The following is a 22,078-nucleotide window of genomic DNA, read 5'->3' as shown; positions in this document are numbered from 1 at the left end:
TACTCAAATCTTTGATTTTGAGGAAAGCGCTCAAGAAATGTCACACCACATCAAAAGGGGCCTGTGACATACTCCTCACCCATACACAAGCACCTTATATTCGGATATCCCGCTGCAGTGCCTCATGGGAGCTGTAGTTCAGTTTCCTCATCTCCCCAGTCTCCTCTATGGGTAGAGTTCCCCAGCAGGACTACAACCCCCCAAATGCACCACAGCCAGGGACTCCCATGATGCAATTGTCTCTCTCACCATGAAGGGAGACTTCCCCACCCTGCATAAACATGGCTCCAGTGAGACCTTTAGCCAAGTTATAAAAAACAAACAACAACAAAGTGCCTGTTCATGTAGTTTTTCCCATTTGTATCAACCAGAGGAGCATAATAGGCACCTGTCTACATGATACAGAGCTAGAATTTTCAGTTCTGAACAACAAGTATTTTTTTTGACAGGCTAAAACCCATGAGGACGAAGCTTGGGCAGGTTGAAACATTCTAGTGACAACAAGATTAAAAACAGAGTCTTAAATGTGTTGTGTACAGGTTGGGAGCATGCATCATTATAACCCAGGGAGGAATTCAGAGAGGAAAGCCTGGTTGCTTTGGATTCCTGTCCAGAGGAACAGCACAAGTATAGCTTGTGCAAAGCAAGAATCCACTGTTTGCTAACAATGCTAGGAAACGGTCTGTTACCTGCTTTAGTTCCTATTGACTCTCTCGTAATTGTTTATTGTAAAGCATCTAAGATGTTCATCCAAGCACACCATTCAACAGAGTGGTTTTCTCTCTCGAGAGGCAGAGAAGTGTGATCATCAACTGACAAGGGTGAACACGTTCACATAAAGAGACAAACCCCAAGCCTCCAGCTCAGATCATTTGTCCAAAAGCCAAACTAAGTCTATAAATTTGCATACTAGTCAGCTTATTTTTTTAAAACCCTTCCTCATCATAATCCAGAGCCTTCTGAGTCCTCTATGGGAGTGAAAGAAGAGGTTCCCCAAATCCCATAAATCTGTCTGTTCTTTTAAGGTTGCCAACCTGGCTGGAAAAAATCTGAAATCTTTCCAGAAAGCCTATTCTCACAATACTGCTCCATATGTGTAACTGTGCCACCCTCTAGCAGACATGATAGGTTAGAAGCCCTATGAACAATGATAAAAATACTTTATTAAACCAAGTAGGGTGGGAAAGCTTGTGCCGCTAGTGTTCCTCTCTATAGTATGGATACACCATGATTTTGTTTCTTAAGGCTGTAATCCTGACACCTATCACCAACCAACTCAGTCAGAAGTTACAGGCTTGATTCAGGAAATATTGAGGTAAATTCTGTGGTCTGTATTATGCCAGACAGTAGACTAGAAACTCATATGGTCCCTTCTGGACTTGAGATCTATTAATCCATCAACTTGATTTTCACTAAAAAACAGCCTTCAACATTGTAGTATAGAGTCTGGATGCACAGTGCAGCAGGCACTAAACAAACATGGCTGAGAGAAATAATCCAGAGGTGCTGAGAAGCTGATCCTCTCTCAAGCTCTGAGACAGGACACAAGTTGTGACAGTCAGGAAAGATGAAAGCTAAAGACTTCGTGAGGCACTCAACAGAATAGAGGAGAAAGTCGTTAAGCTTGATTTAGACTTCCATAAAGCCTTGGATAAAGCCCCTGACAAAAGGCTGTTAAGGAAACTCTGTAGTAACAAGATGCGAGATCTTGGAATACAAACGGAAGGTAGAAAATAAAGAGTAGGAATAACATTTTCAACATGGAAGGAAGTTAATAGAAGGATAAATATATTTAAGGTGCAAATTCTGAACAGTAAATATATTAGCCATCCACACAGCTTATCAATGGTTGTGGTGGAAATCTGTAAATCAAGATTAGATGTCCTAAATTATGTTGCCATAGGCCCCGGCTCCATGGGCGCTTTGTGGCTGGAACAACCACAGGGAAAAATGGTGGATGCGGAGCACCCACCAGCAGCCCCCACTATCAGCTCCCCCGCAGTGCATCCCACCCGCCAGCAGGCCCCGCAGATCAGCACCTCCCCCTCTTCCCTGTGCATCCCGCCCACTGCAAACAGGTATTTCACAGCGTGCAGGAGGCTGGGAGGTTGGGGGTCAGAGCAAGGACATGGTGCTCTTGGGGGAGGAGACAGAACTGGGCAGAAAGAGGCGGAGCGGGGGCATAGGGGGAAGGGGTGGAGTGTGGGCGGAGTCTGGAACAGTGCCAGGGCACCTCCAGGCACTTTGGAAAGTTGGTACCTGTGGATGTTGCTCTACTTCAAGCTCAAGGTTAATTGGGCTTTATGCAAGGAGCACTAGGCAAAATTCCATTCCCTGTGTTATGCAGACAAGATCATCATAATGATCCCACCTGGCCATAAAAATCTATGATTCTCTACGCAGAAGTAAAACTGTGAGGTGGCAACATTTGTAGATAACACCAAATTATTGAGGTTGGGCAGGACTGGACAGAATTATATGGAACTTCACAAGCTCCTGACACCTAAACTATTGGGCAACGTGGACAATGGAAAGGTAATGGCCATTGTGAGGAAGAAATTGAGTTACCCATATACATTACTGGGTTTTAACGGAACTGTCACCACCCACATGGCACCATTGCTACTTGTCAGAGACAGAACACTGGACCTCCTGTGTTTCCAGAACTACTTAGGGTCCACACATGTTATCGAGCTGACACGTGGGCTGGAGATCATGCAAAGACTTGTCATTTCCTTGCTGACTCTGACAGCAGGACTTGTATTGAAGGAATCTCTCAAATCTCACTGTTGGCACGGAGAGGGTGGAGATAAATGGAGAAGTCCAGGAGGAAAAAAATTAATAGACAAAATAACGTCTCCATTGTGTCCTTGATGAAGGAGCCAGAAGAGAGTCCCCCATTAGTTCAGATGTCTCCTTTCAATTAAGGGATTGAGGGCTATAGTACAAAAGCACATGAAATAAATCAGGAAGTGTCTTGGAATTAAATCTAGACTTATCTCAAGCCATCAGTTAAAAGCCAAAAACTCCCATACCCATAGAAAATAGTTCAGAGAAACTGGCAGTTCCAGACTGGAAAGGAAGACCGGCCCTACTTGCTGCTGCTGCATTCACATTTCAGTTATTCAACTCACTATTAAAGCCGAAGTTGCAATGGGGCAGATTCCCAGCTCACAAATCCGGAGTGACCAAAGGGTTCACTTTACACCAGTATATCATTTCAGCTGGGATTTCATTAAGTGGTAAAAAAATACGCTCTCTCCATAGAAATCCCATCGCCATCACAAGCTTCTTTTTCTCCTTGCTGCAATGTCATCTCTGAGATGTAAAATTCGTTGGAAGTGGCACAAAAGAAAGGCAATCCACAACACACACCAGGACTGTTGCCCAGCAATAGAATAGGAAGAAGTCCAGTGTAACACCAGCCTAATGACTATGTTACATGCACATCCTCCCGAGAGATTAACCCAGCATCTCAATTAGAGCAGAGAGGTAAATTTTGGAGGGTCTGGTGGATCTGGACAGGAGTTAACATGTTTTCTGAAACACTTCAGACCCCCACAACAACATTGGCAATGAAAATAATGACCAATTTAGGGAAAAAAACAAAACCAAAAATAAACCCTTCATTGCGTGAAGGCAACATAGGTGAAGCAGGAACACAAGTGTTGTCTGGTTATATTTAATTCATCTTAGTCACTTTGCAGCCTGAGAAACTTGCTCAGAAACTCCAGATGCTATCAAATGCTGAAACACCTTGTCCCAGAGGAGTCTGATGTAACCAGTTAGAACAGACCTAAACAAACACTGGTGCCAGAAGACAGAGGGTCATCACAGAAAACTGCAAAGTCTTAAATACAAGAGAACAGACAAGAGTTGATAGTAACTCACACCTCATCGACCACTCATTATTGTTATGCAAATAAATTATTTCTCATGCCATCACTTCCTTTCACTTATTTATCTGAGTTTCCCTTATGGATGCAAAAACAGATTACATCCATCTTTTGGACTCAGATGGACTCAGATCCACAGGCTACCTAGAGCTAGTGACTGATAGGAGACAAAAAAGGTGGTGTAGAAACCACAGCAAACCCTCAATCTCAGAATACATGGGGTGGCGGGAAGATAGCCCTTCCTGACACCTGCAGGTGCCCAGCTAAAACCCTGAAGCACAAACATAAGAAACTGGAAGTGAGCCCCAGGACTGCGGAGCCCTGTCCCCTACCATCACAATCAACCCCATCATTTGCACTTAAATTTGTCCAGTTCTCTTAATACTAATGAAAGTGTTTGCCTCCCTCCCACCACAACTCCTACTGGGAGGCCTTCCAGAACCTCACTCCTCTGATGGTTAGAAGCCTTCTAGTTTCCTGCCTGATTATGTTCACGGCCAGTTTATAGCCATTTGATCTTGTGCCATAGAGCAGTGGTGCCTCAGAACAAAGGGCCTGTCCCACAGCCCATTAAGGTCAACGGGAGTCTTTCCACGAACATCAATGGACTTTGGATCAGGACCAAAAAGGGCAGAGTGCAAAACCACTGAGATTGGAATAGCGTGTTTGTCTGTGGAGAGGCATGTGGGCATCTGAGCTGTGTGTGTGTGTGTGAGGGAGAGACACACACACACACCAGACTGTGGGGTCATGTGCGCATACATAGAAGGGTGAACTCACCCCTGCAAGGCTTCCTCGTGGCTGGATGGGGCATAACACATACTCCTCATCTAGCGCCCTGTGCTGATGGCTGCTCTGACTCACTGGGGGCCTTCCTCATCTTGTGACTCGTCGCTCTGCCCAGGTCACTTTAAAGCCTCTCCCCTTCCAGGGTACCAAAGTACAACTAGAAGTTCCCAAACCAAAATAGCTAGGGCTGCATTTCACTGGGCCACTTCATACCACTGATCATGCAGCTTCTTCTCTGGTTCCGAGGCCTCTGATTTCTCCCTAGGTCCTCCTAGCTCCTCCTTTCTGTGCTGGAGCACGGATCCCTCAGGCCTACCTCCTTGTGCCCAACCCTTTCCCAGGACCCACACAGGGATTAAGTCCATCTCTGTGGTCTTCTTCAGCCTGTCTTCTACAGGCTCTTCCCTGAGAGAAGGAACTCCCTACCTCCTCTGTCAAGGGTTTCTTTCCTAGACTAATCTACTCAAGGAGGGATTGCAGAGTGTGTCCCCCCCCACCTTTCTTCCTCTCTCTCTGAGTCCTCCTCCTAATATGTGCTTCCCTCACTAATCACCCAGCTCCTTCCCCACATGGGCTTCATCTTTAATTAAGCCTGGCCCATCCTCCAGCTGCAGCAAGGTAGCATTCTTTGGCTCCCAGGCCCATATTTATCCTTCTAGTGCCAAAGTGGAGTCTGTACCCCATCTCAGTATATTTCATCTTAAAGAAAGAACCTACACACCTTTTAAGTATATTGCGGCATATCAAAACATACTGAATCCACAGAGTAAGAGGGAACCCCCCCCCACCTACCGCCTTTTTAAAGCATTTGTGTGCTACTGTAATCTAGGTAAGGTGCCGCTACCCAGATGTAAAGCATCATTCACTTTATATTACAAGACTGAAGAAAAACAGTAATCATGTGCGTTAAACATGTCTTGAGTGTCTGTAGTTACCATTTTAATCACATTACCCCTATGTTTTTCTTTGTGGTGAAATGAATGATGAACCTACCTCAAAATTGTCAATTCTCACATAATGCATACCCCTAACTAGGTTCATTTTAAATGGATTAGTGTCTCATGACGAAGAGAGCAATATGCTTGGATGCATTGTCTTGTCTGACATTGCTTACTTGGGAAATCTTAAATATACAAATCAGCAGTTGTGTGTGTTTCATCAAAACTTGATTTAGCTTATCAGGGGAAGCCAATTTGCATTCTTCAACAGCCATCGTTAGGTTAGGATAAAACTGCAGCTTCTAAACCTCATTTTCAAAAGGCCTTTGTCGTGCATCCAGCACCTTCTAGTTAGCCTGAAGGTAAAACAATATCTGTCTGTTCTTTGGAATGTTTAATATTGGACTTTTAAGACCAAGTTAGACAAACAGCTCTTCAAGGGTGGTCTAGATAATACTTAGTCCTGCCATGAGTTCAGGGAACAGGACTAGATGACCTCTCGAGGTCCCTTCTAGCCCTATGACTGAAATCTCTAGTGAAGTAGTTCTGTTTGATCTCAAGTTCTTTGAGGGCTGGGACTGTCAATTTCTATGTGTGGCCTCCTTGTGTTAGGCGTTGTACACACAGCTTGGTTGACCTCCCAAGAGTCCCTGCAATATAACTTCAGTTTCAAAGCAGTTTAATAATATCCTTTTTCCTCGAAGGAAGTTGAATCAAACTGCACATTCTAAGGGAATTAGAGATGTTCCTAGAGTAAGTCTGAGACCCAGAATTTAGGAAGCCTCTGAATTGTGTGGCCTGAGATTTCCAAAGTTGCTTAGGAGATTTGGAAGTGCAGTTCCCAGTAAAATGAATGAGAATCAGGTATCTAAATGCACTTGTAAGCTTTAAAACATCTCAGCTGGAACTAACATGCAAACTTGTATTTTTGTTACTGTCACCTGGTCTTCCTCCTCCCTGACTCTGCTGTGCCCTACACCAATCTGGCATGTCTCATTCCTACCTGATCCTGCTTGTACTTAACTAGGGGATCTTTCCCACCACCAGCTTCAGTTAGAGTAGCCTGTGGCTTAAAGACATCTTTGCCTCCCTGCCACAGCAGCACCAATAGGAAAACCTAATCCAGCTGAGGATCCAATTCCCAGAATACATTGAGCTTTCTAACAAGTAATCAAACCTCCTACATATGGGTAAGAATGAACCTAGGGCCCTATTTATTCCTTATTGTTCTTACCTTCATAATGTTAACATCCTATTAACATAGGCCAACAATTCCTTACGGTAGGCACCCAACCCCAGATTCAGGCCCCTAAATAAAAACCGGTCTAATTTTCTGCCCCTGCTTTTCCCATTCGCTCTAGTAGGATTTGGGAGATAGTTCACTCAGCACTTCTGAGCATCACACCACTTTTATGCAAGTGCCTAAACAGAGGGGTAGGGGGCCTATCTTCAGGCCCCTGGTTTGAAAAATTGGGACACTGATATTGCAGCTACGTGTGGGTTGCCAACTATCTGTTTGGAACCCCTTTCTCCACTTCTGAGCACACAATTAGCCATGGATTCTCTATTTAGACTTACAGGTGGGCTCGTTCCAAGCTGCCTTGCTAATTGGAAGTGGGCAGCCCTCAACAGGGCTGTGAAATCTCACCTATTGTGCATCAGTGAGCTAGGGTTGCCAACCCTCCAGGATTGTCCTGGAGTCTCCAGGAATTAAAGATGTTTCTCTAATTAAAGATTATGTCATTTGATGACGCCTCCAAGAACACATCCAACCCAAATTAGCAACCCTACAGTGAGCTAAATGACAACACTCAATAGTTTTTGTACAATTAAAGTGCATGTAACTCAGAGCAGGGAGAAATGAAGGAGAATAAAAATTCGGAAGCATAGTCTGCTGAATCAGGGCCTGTAATTAAAAGGGATCCTATCTGAAATAAATCACTTAAGCATGTGCTTAATTTTAAGAACACACTTAAATTCATCCTTGGCCAGCAAGGCACTTTAAAGTTAAGCACATACTTAACTGATCTGCAGAGCAGGAATGGAGTTAAGGTTCTGCTAATTACAGTCTTACAACAGTAACGGGAACCGTGTCTGTACCTTGAATCTAGTACCTTGCAGTCTTTAATGTATTTATCCTCACAACACCGTGAGGCAGGGAAGTGCTCTTATCCCCATTTTTATATGGAAGGAGAACTGAAGTACAGAGAGGCTAGGGCCAGATTTTCATAGGTCTTTAAGTGTCTAAAGATGCAGATAGGTGCTTTTGGAAATCCCACTAAGTACCTAGCTGCATCTTTGAAAATCTGCCCCTAAGCGACTTACCGAAGGTCACACAAGAAGTCAGTGGCAGAACAGGCAACAGAATTCAAGTCCCCATAGACGACTTGTGCCTCTTCATACTTGGGGGAGGGGACAATTTAAAGTGAAGGGACACATGACAGCCCCCCGTGTCTCCTCTGCCTGGTGACGACTCCTCCTAGCCCGGGACCATCACGCTCTCCCTGTCACAACAGAGTTAGCTGCGGGGACAGCGGGGAATCTGCCCTTCTTCCACTGTGCTTCTTCCCTGGCACATTCGGCTGCTTTCCCTGGCAACTGGGCCCAGGCGGGGAGTGGGACGGAGCCGCTTCTCACATGGCTGAAACTGGCCACTCTGGGTTGCTGCTCTGTGCGGCGCAGCAGCTGCCTGAGAGAGCACGTGGCTGGAGAGCTGACAGCAGTGCCCCTCTCCCTGCCCGGGCCCAGCTGCCAGGGACAGTTGCTGAGTGAATCAGAAATGTGATGGGTAGGGGAGGGGACTCTGGCTTGCTTGGCCTTCCCCCCCCAGCATGGTTGGCCACTGTGCCCAGCAGCTTGGCCTGGGCAGAGGGTGGCCTGCTGCCTCCCTAGCCAGGCTCTCGCAGCCAGCCGCCATACTGCACAGAGCAGCGAGCCTGAGCGGCTGGAGTGAGAAGTGGCTGGTCCTGCCCCTTCCGCTCCCCACCCAGCCCTGGCTGCCAGGGACAGGGGCCAACCATGCCGGGGGGAAGGCACAGTGGGAAAAAGACAGAGCTCCTCTCCTCCCCCCAGGCAGGCCAAGCAGAAATCGGGGTGCGGGGTGGATGGTTGTGAACCTGGCTTTGTAGATGAACCTCAAAGGAATGGCAGGTTCAGGCAACCACCCAAAAGTTCAGATCTGAACTGCACACACTCTTGGTTCTGGAAAAGCTATGGTGGAAACCTTCCAAGAATTGTTCTCTTGGGATTTCTTTTTTTCTGATCAGGCCACAAACATTTTAAAAATAGCGGTGTTCTGGCATTTCTGGCACGGAGCAGAAGAGCACACACCTGAAAGATAATGGGAAATAAAGCTCTGCAAGCACTTTTTTGAACCTGAAAATGTATTTCGTTTGAGGTTTAGGTGAAGGACCAAGATAATTCTTATTTTATCTGAACCAGATCGCTCATCTTTTGTTAAACAGCTGCATATTTCAAGGTTGTTTTGTTATTTGACTGTGCAAGTAACAAAAAAAGTTTCACTGCACTGACCACTGGAACAAACTACCAAGGGAAGTGGTGAATTCATCATCTTTTGGTGACTTCAAGTCAAGACCAGATGCCTTTCTGGAAGGTATGCTTTAGCCAACGCAAGCTTTTGCACTTGATGCAGGAGTAACCGGGTTAAATTCTATGGCCTGTGTTATATAGGAGGTCAGACTAGATGATTTAATAGTCCCCATTGACTCTAAAATAAAATATCTATAAATCCAGAAACTCCAAGGCCCCAATATTCAATGGGTGTAGATCAGTCTAGCTCAGGGGTTCCCGAACTTCATTGCACTGCGACCCCCTTCTGATAACAAAAATCACTACATAACCCCAGGAGGGGAGACCAAAGCCTGAGCCCCACCACTGCAGGCAGGGGAGCCAAAGCTGAAGCCCAAGGCCTTCAGTCCCAGGTGGGGGGCATGTAACCTGAGCTTTGCCACCCAGGGCTGAAAGACCTCAGTCCTGAGCAGTGGGGCTCAGTCTTCAGCTTTGGTCCTGGGCAGTGGGTCTCGGCATTAGGCTCTGGGCCCCAGACAAGGTCTCATGTCTGGTTGCTGCAGTTTTGCTACAGATCTAAATCATCATTATTTTCCCCATGCTTCTGAACCAGCCATAAAAAAAACCCTTCCACTTCTTAGTTTTCAAACTCATCCCCGACTGTCATCATCTGTGTAGACAGCAGTCTGGACTGTTGGTCTATAAAGATAGCCAAGGTGAAATTGCTTTTCAGATTACTGGTCTGAAACACGTTAATAGTCAAAGAGTGATAGGAGCCATAACCGCACCAGTAAATGCTGAATCTCACTTAGATTGGGAAGATAGGATAGAGTTGACTTTTTTCTTTTTTTAAATGAAAGGATGTACAAACTTTTAGGAGGAGAAACATGAGCCATTTTAGCAAAGCTCTGCAGCATTACACCTCCCTGATATGCTCCATTGTTTTCTCAAGGTTTATCTGTGCACTGAAGCAATTTAGCAGAATAAAGAGAGGTCAGTAACTCTTACAAAAATTCTCAGATACTATCATGCAGGGTATATAAATGAGAGAGAGAAAGAGATGGGCTAAGCACACTGGTTAATTTCTAGCCATGGGAATTCTTTTCATAATGATCCCAAACTCCCTCTTATCCAAATTTTGGGTACATCCTGTGTGTGACTCACTTACGAACAGTGATTGAAGCAGCTGGTTTAAGCCATTCATTAAAATCAGTGGAACTTCCACCAGTGAGTAGATGACCCTTTGGTTGGAAATACTTGGGAATTTGCCAACAATATGCCCACTCGCTCTAGCAGGTTGTGCTTTTCAGCTTTTGCACTTCGTTCCCCTCAGCACCCAGGAAGATAGGGAAATGTATCTAACTTCCATTAGTCCTTTCAATAGGTCCATCACATACATTTTCCTCTTATCACCACAATACATCAATGTGAGAACAGACAGGGGAGAGCACACAGAAAATTTAATTTACTCTGGGGAAAAGAACATCTTGTCTCATTTCCTTTGTCTGTGCGCATAATTTGTTACATTACAAACCAAAGAATTTGACTTGGAAGAAAATGAAAAGAGTTAATTGGAAACAATACAAGATGTGTTATGAAGCAGCTAAAAGTTTTAATTTCACAATGAGTCTGTTTAATCCAGGTCGATGGCATTTGTTTTTGATAAACCAATTAAAAATAAATTACATTTGTAAAAACCTGCACACACACTCATGGATTATATTCCCAAGAAAAGCATGCCAAAAGAAAAGAAAAGTTGGAATATGAACAGTAATCGCCAGAAAATAAATCTACTTAATATTAGTAGAAAATATGAAAAGCATCATACTGAAATAATTACAGAGCTGCAAAGAATGCTTTCTGCTAGTAATTCGAGAATTATTGTCTCATTTAGTGAAGTTTATTTTTGGGATGGGAAAGGAAAGAAGTGCTTTGTTCGGGTTACTGATTTCTAACAAACACTGTTCAGGACTGGAACAGCAGTGGTAGAATTCAAGTGCATTGAAAGAGTCATGAGGATAAACAAGCACAGACACTTGCTTGCACTATTATTTATATTTCGATTACAGAAATGTTTACAGACTCCGTTGTGCTAGATGCTGTGCAGAAACAGAGCTGATCAGAAAAGCTTTGACGGAACAGGGACATGTAGTTCCATCAGAATGCTTTGCAAAATCTTGTCTGTTTTGCCAAATTTTCATTGTGGAAAATAAAAAAAAGAGCAACAGGCTGACACATTTCAACACTTCTGGAATGAAACATTGAGTTCTGTTTCAAAAAGACGTCTTTTAAACTTTTGCCTCATATATATTAGACCAAAAATCAAGTAAAACAATCAAACCAATATTATAAAGATTGTCAAAATGAAATATGTTGATTGATCCCAAACTATTCCCTTTTTCAACCCCCAAAATTTCACTTTTGCTGAGAATTTTGAAGTTTTTTGATTTTGGTGCTAATTGGGACAAAAATGTGAAGTCTTGAAATCCTCCACAAAATGGAATTTCCATTCTCCACACAGTTCTAATAGGAGAGACAGTCCCTCTCTTGGAGAATTAAAACAAGACAGATGGGGATACAGAGGTGAAATGACTTGCCCAAATTCACACAGCAGGTCAGTGGTCGATCTAGGAATTTAATCTGGATCTCCTGACTCCCATTCCAGGATCTATCCACTAGCCAGGCTGCTTCAAGCCATGCTTGCTTTGGAGAGGTGATACTAATGATTAGTTTATCCAAAGGATAAAGCTGGTAAAGAGGAGGATTCCTTTTTTCTGTCTGCAAATTGTTTGTGAGCATTTGGAATAGTTCAATGAATACCAGCCTGTGGATAATTAAGAGCTTCTCCAAAGATCTGTAGGAGTACTGCCGGTATGAATATTCTTATTCAGACATGACTGAAAAGTCAGGGGAGATATTTGGTTTGATAAACATTTGGAATTGGTCAGCAAATTGATAAGTTCATTTTGGGGCCAACAAACTAAGTGTTTTAACCCCCTGTGGTGAAAGCACTTGCCTGGGTTGTAGGAGACTCAGGTTTGAATCTCCATTCTGGAGCGGGGAAGTGAACTCAGCTCTTCCCCGTAGGCGAGCAGCCTAACCCCCAGGCTGGATGCTATCCGAAGAAGTGAGCTGTAGCTCACGAAAGCTCATGCTACAATAAATTTGTTAGTCTTTAAGGTGCCACAAGTACTCCTGTTCTTTTTGCGGATACAGACTAACACGGCTGCTACTCTGAATTCTGGTGTGAGTTACTCTCAGTCTCTCCTGGTGAAACTGCTCCACTTTGTATAAATTCTTGAATATTCACTAGGCCAAAGACAGAGACTACCTCAGTAACCACAGTATAGAGTCACTCACTTGGGATACAGGAAATGGGGATTCAAATAAACTCTCTACCCGATTCAGAGGAGAGATTTGAACCTAGATCTCCTATCTCCCAGGTAAGTGTCTTATTTTGTCTTTTGCTGGGGCTGGGTAGAGTTTAGACACTGCCACTGGCTTTGAACATCTAGGCACACACTACAGGTGCAGATGTCATGTTTGACTCCCCTCCTGGCATGCACATCGTGGTCCAATTACCAAGGCCCTGAAACAGCTGCCATCTTATCCAAGCCTCCCCAGCAGCACCTGCATGTTCCCCAGAATCCCACCAAAGGTGTAAGTCTTCTGGGTTACAATTTCTCTCAGAGGCATGTGATAATGAAAACCAGACATGCAATTTGCACAGGATTCTAAAAGACAACATTGTTTTTTACTGAGAGCATGAGAAATACACTGATCTAGACAAAATAATATGTCCTCCTACACACAGTTCCCTACCCCAGCTTCCTCACTAATCTGGAGAGCTCCATGGGCATAGGTCTTCTTTGCTCTTCCCTACCATATATAGCTTCTCAACCAGAATGTGGAATCTCTGCTTTTGTTCATTCATTCGTTCTCTCTCTCTCCAGAATAGCAGACAAGAAACCCTCTCTTTTATGTTCTCCAGCCCCCTGTGTCAGCTGCCTCAACAGGTGAGCACAGACTCTTACCAAGTGGCTTGGTTGCTAGGTGACCTCTCCCCTGGTTAACCAGTTCTCCTGGGTAGAAGCCAGCCTTTTATCTCAAGGTGTTTCTACCTGAAAAGGTGACCATTTAAAGTAAAAAAAAAACAACCGTTGTTTCTAGTCTGACAGAGACGTGCCACAGTCCCTCTCAGCAAATGGTGGATCTCACATCTACAGAGAGGCATTCCATGATATGAATTCCAGTTGATGTTATGAAATGGTAAGTTGTACATAGACTCTCTAGATCACCATATACCTATCTCCCAGGAATGTAATGCAGTTTTATCTTTAGAACGTCCTTTGATAGAAGCTAGAAGACGACAGCAAAGAATTTCAATGAAAAAACCCAAACTTTTGTCCGCTTAATTATTTTCTTGCCATGTTTTTATTTATTTATTACTCTTGTTGTCCTCATCAACATCATTCTAGAGATAATGAGAAATATATTGGTAGGAAACTGCACTTTGCACTTCATTACCTCTGAGACGGGGAATACAAAATTGAACCAAAAAAGTTTTTATAAACATCTACATACATGAGCTCTCAAACACCTCTCTGTTCTACTAAGCAGGCAGCATCCAGACCAAAATAGAACCCATGAGGTAAGTGCAATCTGTGGGATTCTATAACAGTCTGTGACCTCAATTGTCTATAATGCAAAGGTATGACCCATGGAGACTACAAGTCCCAGTATGCAATGCTCCAACTTAATTGAAGAGATTGGTCTCTCAGTTCATTGAATTCCAGGGCTTTTCAATTCACCAAACTGCTCCGACATATTACTGAAGGGAATGGCTGTAATCTTCTCTGCTTTATAAATATAGGACTTGATTTAGTATTGACAGCCACAGCATTCAAAGATCATGATTCAAGCACACTGAAATAAAGAGATCAGCTTAAAAATTCTAAGAATAAAAATACATTTTGAATTTATTGGTTTTTGAGCCCTCGGGATTTCACATTTTCAAGTTTCTCCACAAACATGAGTGTTAGAATTTTAATTTTTAAAGGTTAAAAGGAGAATTTCCTTTAATCACTTGACTCCAGGAGTTAGAGCTCCTTTAAAAAAGGGGAGGGGGGGATGGTATTGCTAAACTCAAAATTCCAGGTGTTGGCAACACTGTATGATTCTTGTCAGACACTGGCATAAATCAGGAGTAACTCCACTGGGTCAATGAAGCAACACCACACCAGTGAGAGTATATGCAAGCTTCTGAAGTGGTTGTAAATTAAGCCTTGTCTGATTAATGTTGAGTGCCTCTCTGCTAAAATAAAATGCTGCAATCTGAGCGGCCAAAACAACCACCACCTACCCAAAATAATTATTATCCTACAATAGAGGTGGGGGGATTAGTGTAAAAAATTGTCCTCCAATATCCATTTGCATTTTTCTTAAATCACTTTCAGGGCTTGTCTTCACTACAGGGGTAAGTCGACCTAAGTTCAGCTACGTTATTCACATAGCTGGAATCAACATAGCTTTGGTCGACTTACGTCGGTGTCTTCTGTGCACTGCGTCAATGGGAGATGCACTCCCATCGACTTACCTTAATCTTTTCAGGGAGCTGGAGTGCACTCTGTGGTCAATTTAGTAGGTCTTCACTAGACCCACTAAATCGCCCCCTGCTGCATTGATTATCTCCCCATAGTGAAGACCAGTCCTCACTTTGTGCTCCTTTTAGTACAGTATTTGTCTTCTGTGACAATTTATTAGGACTACTGCAGTAGCCCCTGGGAGAATTACTAATCATGGATCTGTGCCCCATTGTGCCAGGTGCTGTACAAATGCAGAAGGGGAGCAGGAAGAAAAACAGTCCCTGCCCCCAAAGTTTTACAATCTAAGTACAAGATGAGAGACAACAGGTCAGTACAGAGATGGGAGAGCACAAAGAAAGAATGAGACAATATTCTAGTGAACAAGTTTTAAAGGAGCCATTTGTCCAAAAAAGCATTCCCTAGGTCAAACGAATTATTGGCTTGACTGATGTTGGAATTACTGGTTAAAATCTGGTGGCCTGCATTATGCAGGGAGGTCAGCTTAGGTGATAATTAATAATGGTTCCTTCTGAACAGGGGAGGAAAATACCCGATAAAAATCTATGAAAAAGAAAATTTTAGTGTGGACTATTTCCCAAAAGTGAACTGTGAGTTGCACAACAACAATAGTTTAGAGTTCTTCTCTTCCAAATGCCATGTGAAACTTGCTTGTTTATGATTTGCATACATCATCCAGCAAGGGAACAGAAATAATGTAGCATGGTGTACGTAACTCATCAACAGAGTGCCTGAATTTCAAGTTTAAAATATTCACAATCATCGATTTGTTAATTATCTGCAAACCATGAGGAAGCAATTAGTCGATCATGCATAAAGGTGAAACTTTTGCACTCAGTGGACAATTTGGGAGCAGAAAAGGAAGCAACATTCAAACGAATTGGCTATAACTCACTCACCTGTCCTCACTTGAGAAAAAGCAGTAAATGAAGATTATAGACTCAGACTTGAAGGTCAGAAGGGACCATCGTGATCATATAGCTTGACCTGCACATTGTAGGCCACAAAACCTCGCCCACCCACTCCTGGACTAAACCAGTAACCTCTGGCTGAGTTACTGAAGTCCACAGGTCTTGATTTAAAGACAGCAAGTTACAGAAGAACTTCAGGGCAGGGTCTGTCTCTTTGTTCTGTGTTGGTACAGCACCTAGGACAATGGGGTTCCAGTCCATGACTGGGGCTCCTATCTAAACAACCTTTGTATCAGTCCCAATGTCCAATTCCTGCTTTCTGCTTTCCAGCCGCTTCCTTCTGTGTCATGGTCTCTGGATGGCTGTTATATGAGTATGAGTCAACAGTGTACCCTTGTTGCCAAGAAGGCTAACGACATTTTGCACTATATAAGTAGGAGCATTGCCAGCAGATCGAGGGACATGATCATTCCCCTCTATTCGGCATTGGTGAGGCCTCATCTGGAGTACTGTGTCCAGTTTTGGGCCCCACACTACAAGATGTGGACAAATTGGAAAGAGTCCAGCAGAGGGCAACAAAAATGATTAGGCAGCTGGAGCACATGACTTATGAGGAGAGGCTGAGGGAACTGGGATTGTTTAGTCTGCAGAAGAGAAGAATGAGGGGGGATTTGATAGCTGCTTTTAACTACCTGAGGGGGTTTCAAAGAGGATGGATCTAGACTGTTCTCAGTGGTACCAGATGACAGAACAAGGAATAATGGTCTCAAGTTGCAGTGGGGGAGGTTTAGGTTGGATATTAGGAAACGCTATTTCACTAGGAGGGTGAAGCACTGGAATGGGTTACCTAAGGAGGTGGTGGAATCTCCTTCCTTAGAAGTTTTTAAGGTCAGGCTTGACAAAGCCCTGGCTAGGATCATCTAGTTGGGGATTGGTCCTGCTTTGAGCAGGGGGTTGGACTAGATGACCTCCTGAGGTCCCTTCCATCCCTGAGATTCTATGATACAAGCCCATATGAAATGATCTCCTGGTGATAAGGGACAATGTTCTGCAAAGGGAGGGCAGTACTGGAGAAACTGTCAGTTTGATTAAACCACTCAGCCAGACTGCTGACAGGGTGTGAGGTTCCTGTCTTCTCTGCTACCCGAGGGAAGATTTTTGGGGATGTACCACAGTGAATTTGCCACTCGTAGCTGTGCCTGCCAGTGACTATAATTGTTTTCTTTGCTGATGTGGGGGAGGAGATGTTTTATCCCAGGAGAACAGAAACAGCCACAACTGGAGCCTTCTTGGTGATTGGAGACTTGTATCTAAGGAAGATGGGGGAGAAAACTCCACAAGATTTTTTAGCTGCTTTCATCTCTTGGGAGGCAGCAGTCAGAGTGAAAACTGGTATGGAGCATTTGGAGGCGTGAGAAAGAGAGGGGCACTCAAAGATGCAAATGGAAGATCAAGAGACCTGTTAAATTGTTACACAAAACTAAATGTTTTTCTGTCAAAAAATGTTTGACCTTTTCACCAACACCGTGGGCACCCTAAAGAACTGCTATGTGGCCTCCTGATGCGTAGGTTAGCATAGCCATGCTGAGTCCCAGGAGTAGGGACAATGACATAAACAGAGGTGATTAAACTGAGCTTATTAGTGGAAGAGGACACCAAGGCAGCTCCCTCCAGCTTCCGGTACAGTTTCCTTCTCCTGGCGGAGGCAGAAAATGCTCTACAGCTTTCTGTCCCAGTTAATACCCTGGACAGGGGTCCTTTCCATCTGGGAGGAGTCACACCCTTCCACGGCTGTCCTTGGATAAGCCACACACAGAGATCCAGCCGGTAGAGTGACTTGGCTACAGAACAACCTTGGAACTGGAATAAAACATGTGGCAAGCCTGGCCCTGGAGAGCTTACAAAAGTTGTGATGTTTTGCCCACTATTTAGTTTACATTGTCCCTTATTTATTTTTGTTTGAAGGGTAAGCAGGTTCTTATTTTTCTGCACCAGTCTGGGTTTGCCAAGTGAATAAAGTAACAGAGCAGTTGGAATGATTCATGGTTATCTGGAGTCCTGCATCTATTTTCCTCAAGCGTGTCTTCGAGAAGGTCCAACAAAGTTAGGGGTTCACAATGCTCAATCTCAGCTCCCCTTTATAGCTTCAGTTGCGGCCACCACAAGCCCCAGGCAAGGGGTAGCAGATCCCTGCACTGCCCCCGGAACAAGCCAGGGGCCATATTGTTTGATCAAGAAGGAAAACAATCTGTGTCAGCACTAACCCTAGCACAGATTGCTTCCCCCTCTGCTCTGGCCCCTGCCCCCACCCATTTCCTCCCCCCACCCATGCATCAGAGGAAGAGTGGCCCTACATAAACTGCTCTTCCCTCTGCACCTCCACACTGCGACTCACAATATGGATTGCTGGTGCAGGGGAGTTAAGGGGCACCTCTTACTTCCCTGAATGGGCTTGGGGGGCAGGAGTCAACAATCTTGCTCAATCACTGCTCAGGTGGCTAGCTACATTCTTTCTTTCTAAACTCCCCCTGCAGTTTCCCTTGTATGCAATAATCTTCTTGTCATAACAGGACCAAACGTATCATGTAGTATTGCTGGGAACCTCTTAAAGTAGCAGCTGCATTCCACTCCAGGGGTGGCTGCATGTCGCTGGTGAATTAAGTGATCACAGTATGTAATGTTTGTAAAGCACTTCGGGAACCTTTGGGATCATGGGCTCTATAAAAATGCAAGCCCTTATTACTCATTGACTCAATGCACAAGGAAAAAGGGCATCAAAATTGCACTTGAGATGGAGTAAGAAGCCCTCTATAAAGCTATTAAGAAATTAATAATTACAGGAAGGCAGAGTTAATTACATTCAGAAGATCAATGTGGCTTTTAATGAAGAAAAACGTCAAGACCCAAAATAAAAACCCAGATAAGAAACCTCTGAGGTTCACATACAGACGCTACTGGAATAAGTGGTGCATTAGAATAAGAGCTATTCCAGCCCTGTGCTCCAAACTGAATGAATGCCAGGATCATTGGGGGGAGGGAGAGAGGGACCCACACAAGCAAACAGCAGTTTTCAGCTGTAAAACTGATAGATTTGGCCTGAGGTATGCAAGCTGGTGTTTGAATTACTAAGTACCACCAGTAGTCCTCCACAGAGCTGCAGGCAAATCAGGTTCTCTTGGTATCTGTGTTAAGGTAATAGGTAATAATTGGAGATATATCCATCTCCTAGAACTGGAAGGGACCTTGAAAGGTCATCGAGTCCAGCCCCCTGCCTTCACTAGCAGGACCAATTTTTGCCCCAGATCCCTAAGTGGCCTCCTCAAGGATTGAACTCACAACCCTGGGTTTAGCAGGCCAATGCTCAAACCACTGAGCTATCCCTCCTGGGTCATTTCTGTTTTTTCAGGACCCCATGTCAACTGCTCTCGATGGCTCCGGGCTCTCAGTTCAATTGCAAGGGAACCTGCCATTACAAACAAGTGTCTGGGTGATGAAGTGCTATGAAAGGACCAGCTCATCAATCAGCCCTTGCCAGTGGTTAAAGAAGACTGGGGGGGGGGGTGGAAAATGGTGGGGTGGAGTGGAGGCGCCAATTTGCACTGCACTTATTAAGGTGGTAGGGAAGCTTTTGGGGAAGTGACACCCTGTATTCACACCTGGCCCACTACTGAAATAATATTTGTACAAAATATGCCCTGCGAGGCATCATGTGAAAGCTAACACCACACTGGTTATCAACAGTATTGTTAAATACTCTCATTAACCTTATCTGTGACATCATGAATATCTTGTGATGTTACCAGAAGATGTTTAAGACCAGACTGCCTGGCTAACAGTCAGCCCTAGACAAAGGAATGGGGGTTTAATCTCTGCTTACATATTAGCAGTAAACAAGGCTATCAAGCTAAGCCTAATCCTGAACTCAAGAGACAGGAGAATTAACATGTCTCCCCGGAGAGACACAGGGGACTGAATCCCCAGGAGGCCTTCTTGACTTGTCAGACAAAGACATCCCTTTGAGAGTATATGGCTACACTTGCTTTGAAGCGCTAAGTGTAGTCAAAGCGCCAGCACTGGGAGAGATCTCTCCCAGCGCTGTCCGTACTCCACCTCCCTGTGGGGAATAACGTACAGCGCTGGGAGCCGCGCTCCCAGCGCTGGGGCTTTGACCACACTGGCGCTTTGCAGCGCCGCAATTTGCAGCGCTGGAGAGGGTGTGTTTTCACACCCTGCTGCAGCGCTGCAAATTTGCAAGTGTAGCCATGGCCAGAGAGAGAGACTCCACCGTTATTCTTTACATTAAGGAGACACAGAAATCAAGATCTGATCTGATCTCTGTGATGGGTCCTGGCCAGACAGAAGCTGGAAAGGAGACTGAGGGTGAGAGAAACCATCTTGAACCAAGACTGTATCTTGCTAGAATAAGTTTTAGATGTGTGATTTCACTTTTATTTGCTTGTAACCATCTCTGCCCATATCCCTTTTACTTAGGATCACATAACCCTTTTGTTAATAAATGTGCTCTTTTTTTTTTTTACTATAAGCCAATTTGGTGCTGGATTTGAAGGGTAGGGTGTATTTACCCCAGTTACATTGATAAACTGCAAGGTACTGACTCTTTAAACAGAGCAGCAAACAATCTCTTTTGTGTATGCACATAGGTAGGGTCTGGGCAAGGCAAAACCACATCTCTGGGGAGCTAGAGTTCCCTGATTGTTACCTGCTACGCAGTGTTTGGGCTGGGAGAGACAGGCTGGTGTAGCAGGGAGCTGACACACAGTCTAATCTCTAGCAGAGCTCTGCTCTGGGTATTGCCAGCAGGGTCGTACATAGATATTGTTCAGCCAGGCCAAGAAGAGGAGGGTGTGTTATGTTCTCACTTTTCCTTTACGTTAGCCCCTGGCTTTGCATGGTCATTGACACAGCAGACCCTGTGGGTAGCGAGTCCTCGCTATCTCCTTTTCCCCAGGAACAAGTCATCTGAGGGGGGTTTCAATAGAGACACAGGGCCACTATCCCCTCCCCACTCTGCACCAATGGATGGCTCAGAGTATGTATTACCTCCTGTATGTTCTGGGACTCCCCCCTGGCTGAGTGCAGCCCCTCACTATGCCGTACATGGGGCTGTGTGTAAATCACCCCATTTAGCCCCACACTGGGAAAGATTAAGAACACTACTGCATTCCTATGGAAAGTAAAGGGTTAATTGAATGCAATCTTTTGTCTGATCACAGCATGCTGGGGGGGGGGCAGGGGAAAGAACTGACCCTTTAACAAAGCCGCACTGAAGATGAGACCCAGTTAGAACACTGGAAAAAAAATGTACCATAAGGAACAATTCTCCACTGGCTAGGGGCTGGGAGTGAACTTTCAGACAGATTCTCAGCTGGTGTAAATTGGTGTAGTGTAGTGGTCAGTTCCCATCAGCTGAGGGTCTGAGTCATTGTTTTAAATTGGGGGACTTGTTCCGCTTGAGACTGGTTTAAAAACACACCACTACTGCATCAGAGAAGCTAACATCGTGACCACCACCACAACAACAAAAAAACACCCCACTCTCCTCTGAAACAAGGTCAGGGCACAGGGAAATCCTGCAGCCTTGAGCCTTTTACCTTGTGGCAGGTAGCAACAAGCAGAAAAGCCGCTGTTACTTATTGCCTAGCCTTCTGCAGTAGGGAAAACATATGAGAAAGCAGGGAAGAGGACAATTGCCAGAGGATTTGGGGGATTAGAGAGGATTTGGGAGGAAAGACGCTGTCATTTGATAAGCTGATGCAAGCAATTCAGGGACCTGATGGTCCGATACTGCATGAGGAATCTGACACTGAACAAACAAAATAGTTACAGAATGAAACAACAAATCTGCTCTCCCATCTTCACAAGGTCACCTGTTATCTCTCAATTTGCTACATATCACTGGTACAATATTGCTCCTCACAGCAACACTTCTCAAGCTATACGCATGACAATACGTTGCTTTTGTTGAAATATACTGGGTAAACGGTCATGAGAGGATTCCCTATATTTAAAATGGGGGATCTCTCTGGAACCAGTAACCTCTCTCTCTCCAAAGAGAAGACATGTTCTAAGTGTCACTACTGTGCACTCTCAGAAAGAGAGAGAGACAGAGCGGGGACCTGCATAGCTCAGGGAAGTTGTAATCGTGTACAGAGCCTTTTGCAAGTAGGTCAGCATAAAAATCGCAGCTTATTAAATAGGAAAAACTCATTACTGTATGTTGGAGGCTCAGCTGCCTCCTGAGTGCCCCTTGCCTGCCCTGCAGCCAGGGGTGACTGTGGCACCCTGCCTCTGTTTCACCTCTTCAGGGCCCCTTGAGAACTCACATGGCTACCACACCCCATGCCTGGGGTTTATTTAATAAAGTTCAAAGCAGTCCTCAAGGGCCCCACAAA

The sequence above is a fragment of the Mauremys reevesii genome, linkage group 7, assembly GCF_016161935.1.
Source record: "Mauremys reevesii isolate NIE-2019 linkage group 7, ASM1616193v1, whole genome shotgun sequence".
NCBI classification, from domain to species: domain Eukaryota; kingdom Metazoa; phylum Chordata; order Testudines; family Geoemydidae; genus Mauremys; species Mauremys reevesii.
Note: the sequence above shows the minus strand (reverse complement) of the source record.